Source organism: Tamandua tetradactyla, chromosome 6, assembly GCF_023851605.1.
Source record: "Tamandua tetradactyla isolate mTamTet1 chromosome 6, mTamTet1.pri, whole genome shotgun sequence".
Classification (NCBI taxonomy): domain Eukaryota; kingdom Metazoa; phylum Chordata; class Mammalia; order Pilosa; family Myrmecophagidae; genus Tamandua; species Tamandua tetradactyla.
This window is the reverse complement of record NC_135332.1, coordinates 124,121,871-124,132,374: the sequence shown is the minus strand read 5'-3', so window position 1 is coordinate 124,132,374 and position 10,504 is coordinate 124,121,871. Positions and strand designations below refer to the sequence as shown.

General features: G+C 37.1%; 1 pseudogene; it reads left to right on the top strand.

Moving 5' to 3' along the window:
- The first annotated feature begins 9,678 nt into the window (after positions 1-9,678).
- On the top strand, positions 9,679-10,104 carry LOC143686335 (proteasome maturation protein pseudogene; annotated as a pseudogene).
- The last annotated feature ends 400 nt before the right edge of the window (positions 10,105-10,504 follow it).

Here is a 10,504-nt window from a genome sequence, read left to right as displayed (position 1 = left end):
GTAGTGTCCTAAACTTTACCCCCAAAGCACAAGCAACAAAAGAAAAAAATAAATAAATGGGAACTCCTCAAAATCAAATGCTTCAGGGCAGTGTGGTGGTGGCTCAGTGGCAGAGTTCTTGCCTGCCATGTGAGAGGCCTGGGTTTGATTCCCAGTGCCTGCCCATGCAAAAAAAAAAAAAGACAATCAGGTGCTTCTGCACCTCAAAAGACTTTGTCGAAAAGATGAAGAAGCAGCCAACTCAATGGGAGAAAATATCTGTAAATCACATATCAGACAAAGGTTTGATTTCCTGTATATTTAAAGACAACAAAAACTCAACAACAAAAGATAAACAATCCAATTATAAAATGGGTTAAAGATATGAGTAGGCATTTTTCTGAAGAGCAAATACAGATGGATCAAAAGCACATGAAGAGATGCTCATTTTCATTGGCTATAAGGGAAATGCAGATCAAGACGACATTGAGATACCACCTCACACCTATAAGAATGGCTGCTATTAAACAAACAGGAAACAAATGTAGCAAAGGATGTGGAGAAACTGGGACACTTATACACTGCTGGTGGGAATGTATAATGGTGCAGCCACTATGGAAGACTGTTTGTCAGTTCCTTAGGAAACTAAATATCAAATTGCCCTATCACCCAGCAATTAGCACTACTTGGTATATACCCAGAAGACCTGAAAGCCACGACACAAACAGACATTTGCACACCGATGTTCATAGCAGCATTATTCACAATTGCCAAAAGATGGAAACAAACCAAGTGCCCGTCAACAGATGAGTGGATCAACAAAATGTGGTATATACATACAATGGAATATTATGCAGCAGTAAGACAAAATAACGTCCTGAAGCACATGATAAGATGGATGAGCCTTGAGGACATAATGCTGAGTGCAATTAGCCAGACACAAAAGGACAGATACTGTATGATTCCACTTTTAGGGCCAGCATAAAGGTATATATAATTATATATAATTATAATACAGAATATAGGGGACTTAGAGATACACAGAAGCTAGAGATGGGTGAACTATTAGCTAATGAGGTTGAACTTCAATGTAAGAGAATAGGTAGGAGTGAAGGTAATTCTCTAGTGGGTCTATAAGTAATATTACCATATTGAAGATGAACAAGATTGATAGGGGTTGATAGACCTACGTGTCCCACTGACTCACACTAGAAATATGAATGAGTTCTGGTAAGAATTACTTCAAAGATACGATTTTTGTATAAAGAGTTTTTAAGTCCAGGGTGCAGGGCAAAAATTGCTATCGCATGCTATGAGCTATGTTTAAAAGGAAACATCAGCACTACCACAGCAACAGCAGAGGTAAATAATTGGGGGAGGGACAAGAGTTAAGAGGAAGTTTAGATTTCTTATTTTGTGAAGGTGTGTTTACTGGTGTTCTGACTCTTGGGAACAATGAAATTATCTAAAATTGAGAATTTTGATGTACTGTGGACTTTGGGCCCTCTACATGATGCCCAATAGAATGCAGGTGGCTGAAGGATGCACTGATGGAGAAGTAGATTGGTGAACAATGGTGTATACTTATGAATGAAGGTTGTATTGCTACAAAAAGGAACAATGTCGTGAGGCATGCAAGGATATGAATGAACGTGTGGGACATTTGGTGAAACAAAATAAGCCAGGAACAAAAAAACGGCCCTTTTAGAAAATGCTTATAAGAAAACAGGGACCTAGATTGTATGTTTTTAGAGCAGATACATTAAGTCCGGAGTGGTGATTATTATTTCTGGATTTGAGAGTCTGTTTTATATATATATAACCTGAAATTTAGAGGTAAGAATGAAGTTGAACAGGTTGGGGTTAAAATAATTCATAGCATAGAGATAAAGAAGACAGTGTCTATATTTTAGAACCACACATACTCTTTGAAACCAATGGAAGAAAGGCTTATTTGATCTGGAACTGAAATTTCCTGTAGTGCATAATCTAATTCAACCTATCTGTATAGCGCATTTGAACAATTGAAACATAGGAATCACAGAACAAGAAAGAGGTCCTTTAATCCTGTATAGATTATTGTAATGCCTGGAAACATCCTAGAGTATATTAAGCAGATAATCAAAAAATATTGGCAAAGTCCCCTGAAGGAGGGGAGAAAGACTGTGGAACTATTAAACTTTACCATCAGGGAATCCCTTGATACTGTGTTAAACCTTAGGGGCACCCAAATCAATAGGCCATGCCCTCGATCATGAGGCTTACTCTTGTGAAGTTTATGTTGGTAGCAGAGAAGCTTAGACTCCCTATAGGCATGCCTAAGAGTTACGTCTGGAGGACCTCTGTTGTTGCTCAGTTGCGACCTCAGTCTCTCTAAACCCAACTCTGCAAGTGAAATCATTGCCCTCCCCCCCATACGGGACATAATATCCAGGGGTAAATGTCTCCCCGGCGACATGGGAGAAAACAACCAAGGAGGAATCCAGACCTAGCACTGAGGGATCAACAATTCCATCCTGACCAAAAGGGGGAAAAGAAGTATAATTAATAAAGTATCAGTGGCAGAGAGAGTTCAAATAGAATCAAGAGGCTACTCTGGAGGTTGTCCTTATGCAAGCTTCAGGTAGACCTTGCTACCTATCATAACCTGCCAACCCCCAACCAGGACCATTCCAGCCAATCCTAAAGAACACCTAGGGCAATGTGTAAGATTCCACAAGGGTTCCAGGCACTAGAGTAACTTTCCAGAAACGTACAACCTCCAGATGGGTCTCTGGTCCAGATAAGTCCTGAAACCTAGCCCAGCCTCTCCACATCAGACAGTTCCATCTTCCTACCCCATTTTAGTGACAGACACTTCCAATATCAAAAATTTAGAATTGCCATAGTCCAAACAACCCCAAAGAGAGGTATGAAAAAATCAAAGGTGATGGTGGAACTATACATAGAAGATAAGACTTAACAAATGAATATGAATGCTGAATCATTAAATGGATATCTCTTTTAGTCTTCAGTATTTTAGAGCAGCTAGTAGAAGTAAAAACCTAAAATTGTGAAATTGTAACCCACGTCAAAGTCTGAAATATGTTCTACAACTAATTGTGGTGTTGTGCTTTGGAATTTCTAGCTTTTTTGTATATGTGTTATTGTTCACAAAAAAAGAAGGAAAAATAAGTTGATAGTGATGATAAAAGGTATTTAAGCCCTCTAGCCTCCTATATTCTGGAGCAGGTAGAAGTATGATAGTATCGTATGGTAGCTCATGACAAACTCTGGGATCTGCCCTGTAACCACTTGTTGAAAAATGTTTGAAAGCTATTGCTTTTTTATTTCTTTGCTTTGTATATATATATTATACTATACAATAAAAAAAAAGTTTAAAAAACAAACAAATGAAGAAATAATACAGGGCAGGGGGGATAAAGGGTAGAAGATTGGGTAGGGGTAAGGAGTATGGGATGTATGGGTTTTTTCTTTTGTCTTTTTATTTCTTTTTCTGGAGTGATGCAAATGTTCTAAAATGATCATAGTGATGAATACACAACTACATGATGATACTGTGAGCCATCGATTGTATATTTTGGATGGACTGTATGCTGTGAAAAGATATAGCAATAAAATATATTTTTTAAAGCTAGATGATTTATCTAGCATTAGATTAATTTTTCTGGGGCAAGACAAAAGGTAGGAAACTAATTAGGAAGCCTCTAAAGTAGGCAAAAAGTAATGATGGCCCAAATTAGGAGAGTGGTAATGAAAATGGAAAAGGGAAGGGTTTTGAGAAACATTTTAAAGGTGAAATAAATGAAGACATCTCTACTGACTAGACTGTAGAGTAGAAGGGAAAGGAAGAGTCAAAAATGATTTAGAAATTTCTAGCCAGTAACTAATAAGAAAAGACAGAACAAACATGAAATAAAATCAAAACAGAAAAGGGTCTTTAGCAGGGAAAGATTTGTCTACTTTTGGCTATGATGAATCTGAGGTGCCAAGATAAAACTAGGAGGATGGTTGCAACAGGCAGTTGGAAAAGATGGCCTAGAATTCAAGAGAACAAGTTTGGAAGTCATCTTCAATTGAGGTACGAGCTGAGGCCATTAGAGAAAATGAGAGTTCTAACAGAGAGAACACTGGGAGAAAGGCCACATCCAAAATCAAAACATCTGGAGCTACTTGGAGACAGAAGAATGCTTAGAGGAATAGAAAAACTAAGAACAACTCATGGGTAAAGATCGTTTTCATTGTAAAACCTATAGAGAGGTAGGGATGCTGAACACCGAGAAAAAGCAATTAATTTGTTAACCAACAACTGATGTGACCTTTCAGAGAAATGTCACTAGCGTAATAGAAGAGGATTGAAAACTTTATAACGATATGTGGCTCTTGTAGAGGCTGTGAGAGGAAGCATGAGCAACAGGCTTACCAAGTCACAGAGTTTGGTTATAATTTTCAAAAACAATATTCCTATATGCTATGAAAGTGGTATATAGAGAAACAGGAAGGTAGAAAGGAACAAAATGAAGTTCCACGTTAATGGACACTCTATTTGTATACCAATATTGGTGAAAAAATTTAAAAGAATATTTTTAAATGTATGACTTTTTCACCCCCAAGAGTACCTCTTTTGTTGCTCAGATGTGGCTTCTCTCTCCAACCAATACAACAAGCAAACTCACCGCCCTCCCCCTGTGTACATGGGACATGACTCCCAGGGGTGTGGACCTTCCTGGCAACGTGGGACAGAAATCCTAGAATGAGCTGAGACTCAGAATCAAGGGATTGAGAAACCTTCTCAACCAAAAGGGGGAAGAGCGAAATGAGACAAAATAAAGTGTCAGTGGCTGAGAGATGCCAAACAGAGTCAAGAGGTTACCCTGGAGGTTATTCTTATGCATTAAGTAGATATCACCTTGTTAGTCAAGATGTAATGGAGAGGCTGGAGGGAACTGCCTGAAACTGTAGAGCTGTGTTCCAGTAGCCATGTTTCTTGAAGATGATCGTATAATGATATAGCTTTCACAATGTGACTGTGTGGTTGTGAAAACTTTGTTTCTGATACTCCTTTTATTTACCTCATCGACAGTCGAGTAAAATATATGGAATGAAAATAAACAATAGGGTGAACAGATGTTAAAATAAATTTAGTAGATTGAAATGCTAGTGACCACTGAAAGGGAGGGACAAGGGGTATAGTATGCATGAATTTTTTTCTGTTGTCTTTTAATTCCTTTTTCTGAATTGATACATATGTTCTAAGAAATGATCATGATGATGAATATGCAACTATGTGATGATATTGTGAATTACTGATTATATATGTAGAATAGAATGATATGTTAAGAATGTTTGTGTTTGTTGTTATAATTTTTTTAATATTAAAAAATTAATAAAAAAATCATAACCCTCAAAAAAATGTAAGACTTTTTAATTCAAGAAATTCCAGCTATTTTACAAACACAAGTCTTTATCATTGCTGAGAGATGGGGTAAAACAGGGGCATTTCTCCCATTGTGAGATAAAGGACAAGACCATGTGAATGGCTGGGTCATCAGCTAGGGTAACATACCGGTGTGGTTTCCTTTAAGGAAACTTGATATTTAAATCTATCCATCATCTATCCACCCACACAGGCACGCACACACATGTAAATCAAGTAAAGTGGAAATTATATTACACAAGGACCCATTCATTGTGAAGATCTCCAAATAATAATTACAGTTAACATTTATATGCCAGGTGCTTTGCTCTAGGTTCATTTAATTCTTCTAGCAACACTGTTAGGCAGGTGTATTTATTAAGCCAGCATTTCAGATGAGAAAGCTCAGAAAGATTCAAATTTTTTATCAAATTAATAAACAAAATTGTGTGCAGTTTCAAGGGAGCAGCATGGTCCATTTGAATGACAGCAATTAATCAGCACTCTGTAAATGAATTTTGTGAATGGGGTCTGTTTCTAACTCTGCTTCTATTGACAACCAGTTGAGTGACAATCCTTGAACAAGTCCCTTAAATCCTAGACCTTGATTTTCACATCTATAAAATATTAATTTTGTCATCCCTACTGTCCTCTTCATTTTTAAAAATCTATACTTCTTACTCTTCATGTATCTAATACCATTTATTTAAAAATACATAATTCATCAAGAAAGTAGAAAGACAGCCTACACAATGGGAGACAATATTTGGAAACGACATATCAGATAAAGGTCTAGTATCCAGAATTTATAAAGAGATTGTTCAACTCAACAACAAAGAGACAGCCAATCCAATTACAAAATGGGAAAAAGACTTAAACAGACACCTATCAGAAGAGGAAATACAAATGGCCAAAAGGCACATGAAGAGATGCTCAATGTCCCTGGCCATTAGAGAAATGCAAATCAAAACCACAATGAGATATCATCTCACACCCACCAGAATGGCCATTATCAACAAAACAGAAAATGACAAGTGCTGGAGAGGATGCGGTGAAAGAAGCACACTTATCCACTGTTGGTGGGAATGTCAAATGGTGCAACCACTGTGGAAGGCAGTTTGGCAGTTCCTCAAAAAGCTGAATATAGAATTGCCATATGACCCTGCAATACCATTGCTAGGTATCTACTCAGAGGACTTAAGGGCAAAGACACAAATGGACATTTGCACACCAATGTTTATAGCAGCATTATTTACAATTGCAAAGAGATGGAAATAGCCAAAATGTCCATCAACAGACGAGTGGCTAAACAAACTGTGGTATATACATACGATGGAATATTATGCAGCTTTAAGACAGAATAAATTTATGAAGCATGTAATAACATGGATGGACCTAGAGAACATTATGCTGAGTGAGACTAGCCAAAAACTAAAGGACAAATACTGTATGGTCCCACTGATGTGAACCAACATTAGAGAATAAACTTGGAATATGTCATTGGTAACAGAGACCATCAGGAGATAGAAATAGGGTAAGATAATGGGTAATTGGAGCTGAAGGGATATAGACTGTGCAACAGGACTGGATACAAAAACTCGAAAATGGACAGCACAATAATACCTAATTGTAATGTAATTATGTTAAAACACTGAATGAAGCTGCATCTGAGGTATAGTTTTTTATTTTATTTTATTTTTTTATTTTTATTTTTCTCTCTATTATCGTTTTATTTCTTTTTCTGTTGTCTATTTCTTTTTCTGAATCGATGCAAACGTACTAAGAAATGATGAATATGCATCTATGTGATGATATTAAGAATTACTGATTGTGTATGTAAAATGGAATGATTTCTAAATGTGTTAATTTTTTTAATTAATTAAAAAAATTTAAAAATACATAATTCATGCATTATCCATAAATATTATTATAAATATAATACTATAATATACATTATGTACATGTTATATATAATATTATACATAAGTATTTATAAATAAATATACATATTTTCAATATTATTTGTGTATCCTATCAAGAATACAGAGATTGCATAAATTAGATGTATTGTTAGAGGACAAATGCTAAGATCAAGGATTATTCCCAGTTTTTCTGGTAGTGCACCAGGGTTCTAATTCCTATTACTTTTCCTTAAAGAAAGAAACTGGACTAACTGATCTATTTGAACTTATAGGACTGGGGCAATTATTAATGTATAGCACTTTACGTTCTAACCCAGAAAAGCAAAAACCATTTCTGGAATAACTATTCTAGCAAGACATTGTAGAGCATACAGAGATAGACTTTTCTTTAATGAATTTAGAGTCCATTGGGGAAACAAGACCAAACTCATGAAAATTTAAATTGTTGATCCAAGTGTAGAATTGGAAAGGCCCTTTGACCTCATCTAGTCACAGATTCACAGACTTTAGAGCTGGAAGGGACCTCAGAAGTGAGTCCAGTCACTACCCTCTCCCCACTGCCATCCCTAATTTGCAGGTGAAAAGACCAAGGGCCACAAGTGGAACTTGCCATCAGATAGCAAGTTCACAACGGAAGAGCAGGAAGCAGCTCTCTGATCAAGAGGCATAGTAGGTCCATTTAATTGGAGTGGAGAATTCAGGTTAAAGAACACTTGAGGATATGGGGCATGGTCGTAGAGGCCTTTTTTTAAAAAATATTTTTATTGATATATCCTTATGCACCACACAGTCCATCCAAAGTACACATTGGGTTCTCATAATGATCATTTTTAGGAATAAAAAGACAAAAGAAAAAAAAAACATACATCCCATACCCTTCCTTCTCATTGACCACTAGTTATTGCAATCTACCCAATTTATTTTTCACCCCTTATCCCCCCCGCCCCTTATTGTTTATTTACTTTTGTCCTTATTTTTTTACTCATGTGTCCACACCCTAGATAAAGGGGGGTGTCAGCCACTAGGCTTTCACAATCATAATGTCACACTATAAAAGCTATATAATCATACAATCATCTTCAAGAATCAAGGCTACTGGAACATAGTTCAACAGTTTCAGGTACTTCCCTCTAGCCATTCCAATATACCATAAACTGAAAAGGGGTATCTACATAATACAGAAGAATAACCTCCAGGATAACCTCTCGACTCTGTTTGAGATCTGTCAGCCATTGAAGCTTTATTTTGTCTCATTTCTCTCTTCCCCCTTTTGGTCAAGAAGAGTTTCTCAATTCCATGAAGTTGGGTCCCAGCTCATCCCTGGGAGTTCCGTCCCATATTGACAAGGAAATTTATACCCCTGGGAATCAAGTCCCAGGCAGCGGGGAGGGCAGTGAGTTCACCGGACAAGTTGGCTTAGAGAGAGAGAGGCCACAATATGAGCAACAAACTAGGTTCTCTGGTGGGGGGTGACTCTTAAACATAATTATAAACAGGCTGAGCTTCTCCTTTGCAAAAATAAGTTTCATAGAGGTGAGTCCCAAGATTAGGGGCTCAGCCTACTGAATTTATTTTCCCCGATACTTGTGAGAATATCAGGAACTCCCCAGATGGGGAAGTTCAATGTTTCCATCTTTCCCCCCAGTCCTCCAGGAACTTTGCAAATACTTTTTTATGGGGACATCACACTAACCTGTACAAACCAACAAGATCTCACTCCCTATTCAAGATTTGTCGATGCCTTTCTGTGTTATATCTGAGCAGTGAGCATCCACAAAAGATCTTTGATAGGACCAGTGTGCCAGTCTGAATCTGTGGTGGACCCCAGAAAAGCCATGCCCTTTGATCCTCATTCAATATTGCTGGGTGGGAGCATTTTGATTGTTTCCATGAAGATGTGACCCACCCAATTGTGGGTTGTAACTTTTGATTAGATGATTTCCATGGAAATGCGTCTCCACCTACTGAAGGTGGAGTTGCTTACTGGAATCCTTTAAAAGAGGAAACATTTTGTGGAGAGAGTCCCTTTTTTGGTAGAGCCACGAGAAAGCCAGCAGACACCGCCATGTTCGCCATGTACCCTTCCAGTTGAGAGAGAAATGTTGAATGTCGTTGGCCTTCTTGAACCAAGTTATCTTTCCCCAGATGCCTTAAATTGGACATGTCTATAGACTTGTTTTAATTGGGACATTTTCTTGGCCTTAGAACTGTAAATAGCAACTTATTAAATTCCCTTTGTTAAAAGCCATTCCATTTCTGGTATATTGCTTTCCGGCAGCTAGCAAACCAGAACAACCAGTGACATGGAAAGATGCATTGGGAAGCCAAGGAGCTATCACAGGTGTGGACAGTAGGCTGAAGATGAATGCCAGAGGATTTGGATCTCAGCTAAAGGACAGTATTCCAGTTACTGACCTTACAGCAAGTGTGGCCCTTTTGAAAGTCAAAATCTTCTTTGGAGAGGATTTCCTGTGTGAAAAATGAACTTTTGCCCAGTCATACTCTTAAATTATCAGAAAAGAATTTCCAGTCAACCAACATGAAATGAATTTTTCCACACTGAGAAACATCCAGAGTCTATTTGTGCCACTAAAATTACAGATGGAATTCAAGGCAGTGCACCCGGCTCAGCAGCTTCCATTTCTTCTGAGTTCAAACATTTCACTGGATCTTTTCAGGGGCAATGATGAGGCTATTGGATATGAAGATATTCTTAATGATCCATCACAAAGTGAAGTAATGGGAGAACCACACTTGATGGTTGAATATTAACTTGGTTTACTATAATACAGTTGTGCTGTTAATGAAAATAGTGACTACATCTTGTTTATAGTTGTCTTTCTACTATAATTTGGTGTATATAACATTAAAAGTACAGACATGAAAATTTTTTCCTAAATATTTTCAGTGATTGAAATTATTTGGTTGTTTGGTTTATGGCCATGTGACAATTGAAGACACTAAAGGGAGATGATTTTAAAGCTAGTTTATATTAACACAGTGGCCTTCTAAGTCTTTAAAAAAAATCATTGCAAATGCATATTATAAATCTGCCTGAAGATTCCGATTAAACCCATTTCTAGGTATTCCATAAATGTAATTTGAATAGTCATTATCAATATTTGAATATGCAGCCTGACTTCATAGTAGCATCTTTCAGAATAAATATTTGTAATTTATTTCACTG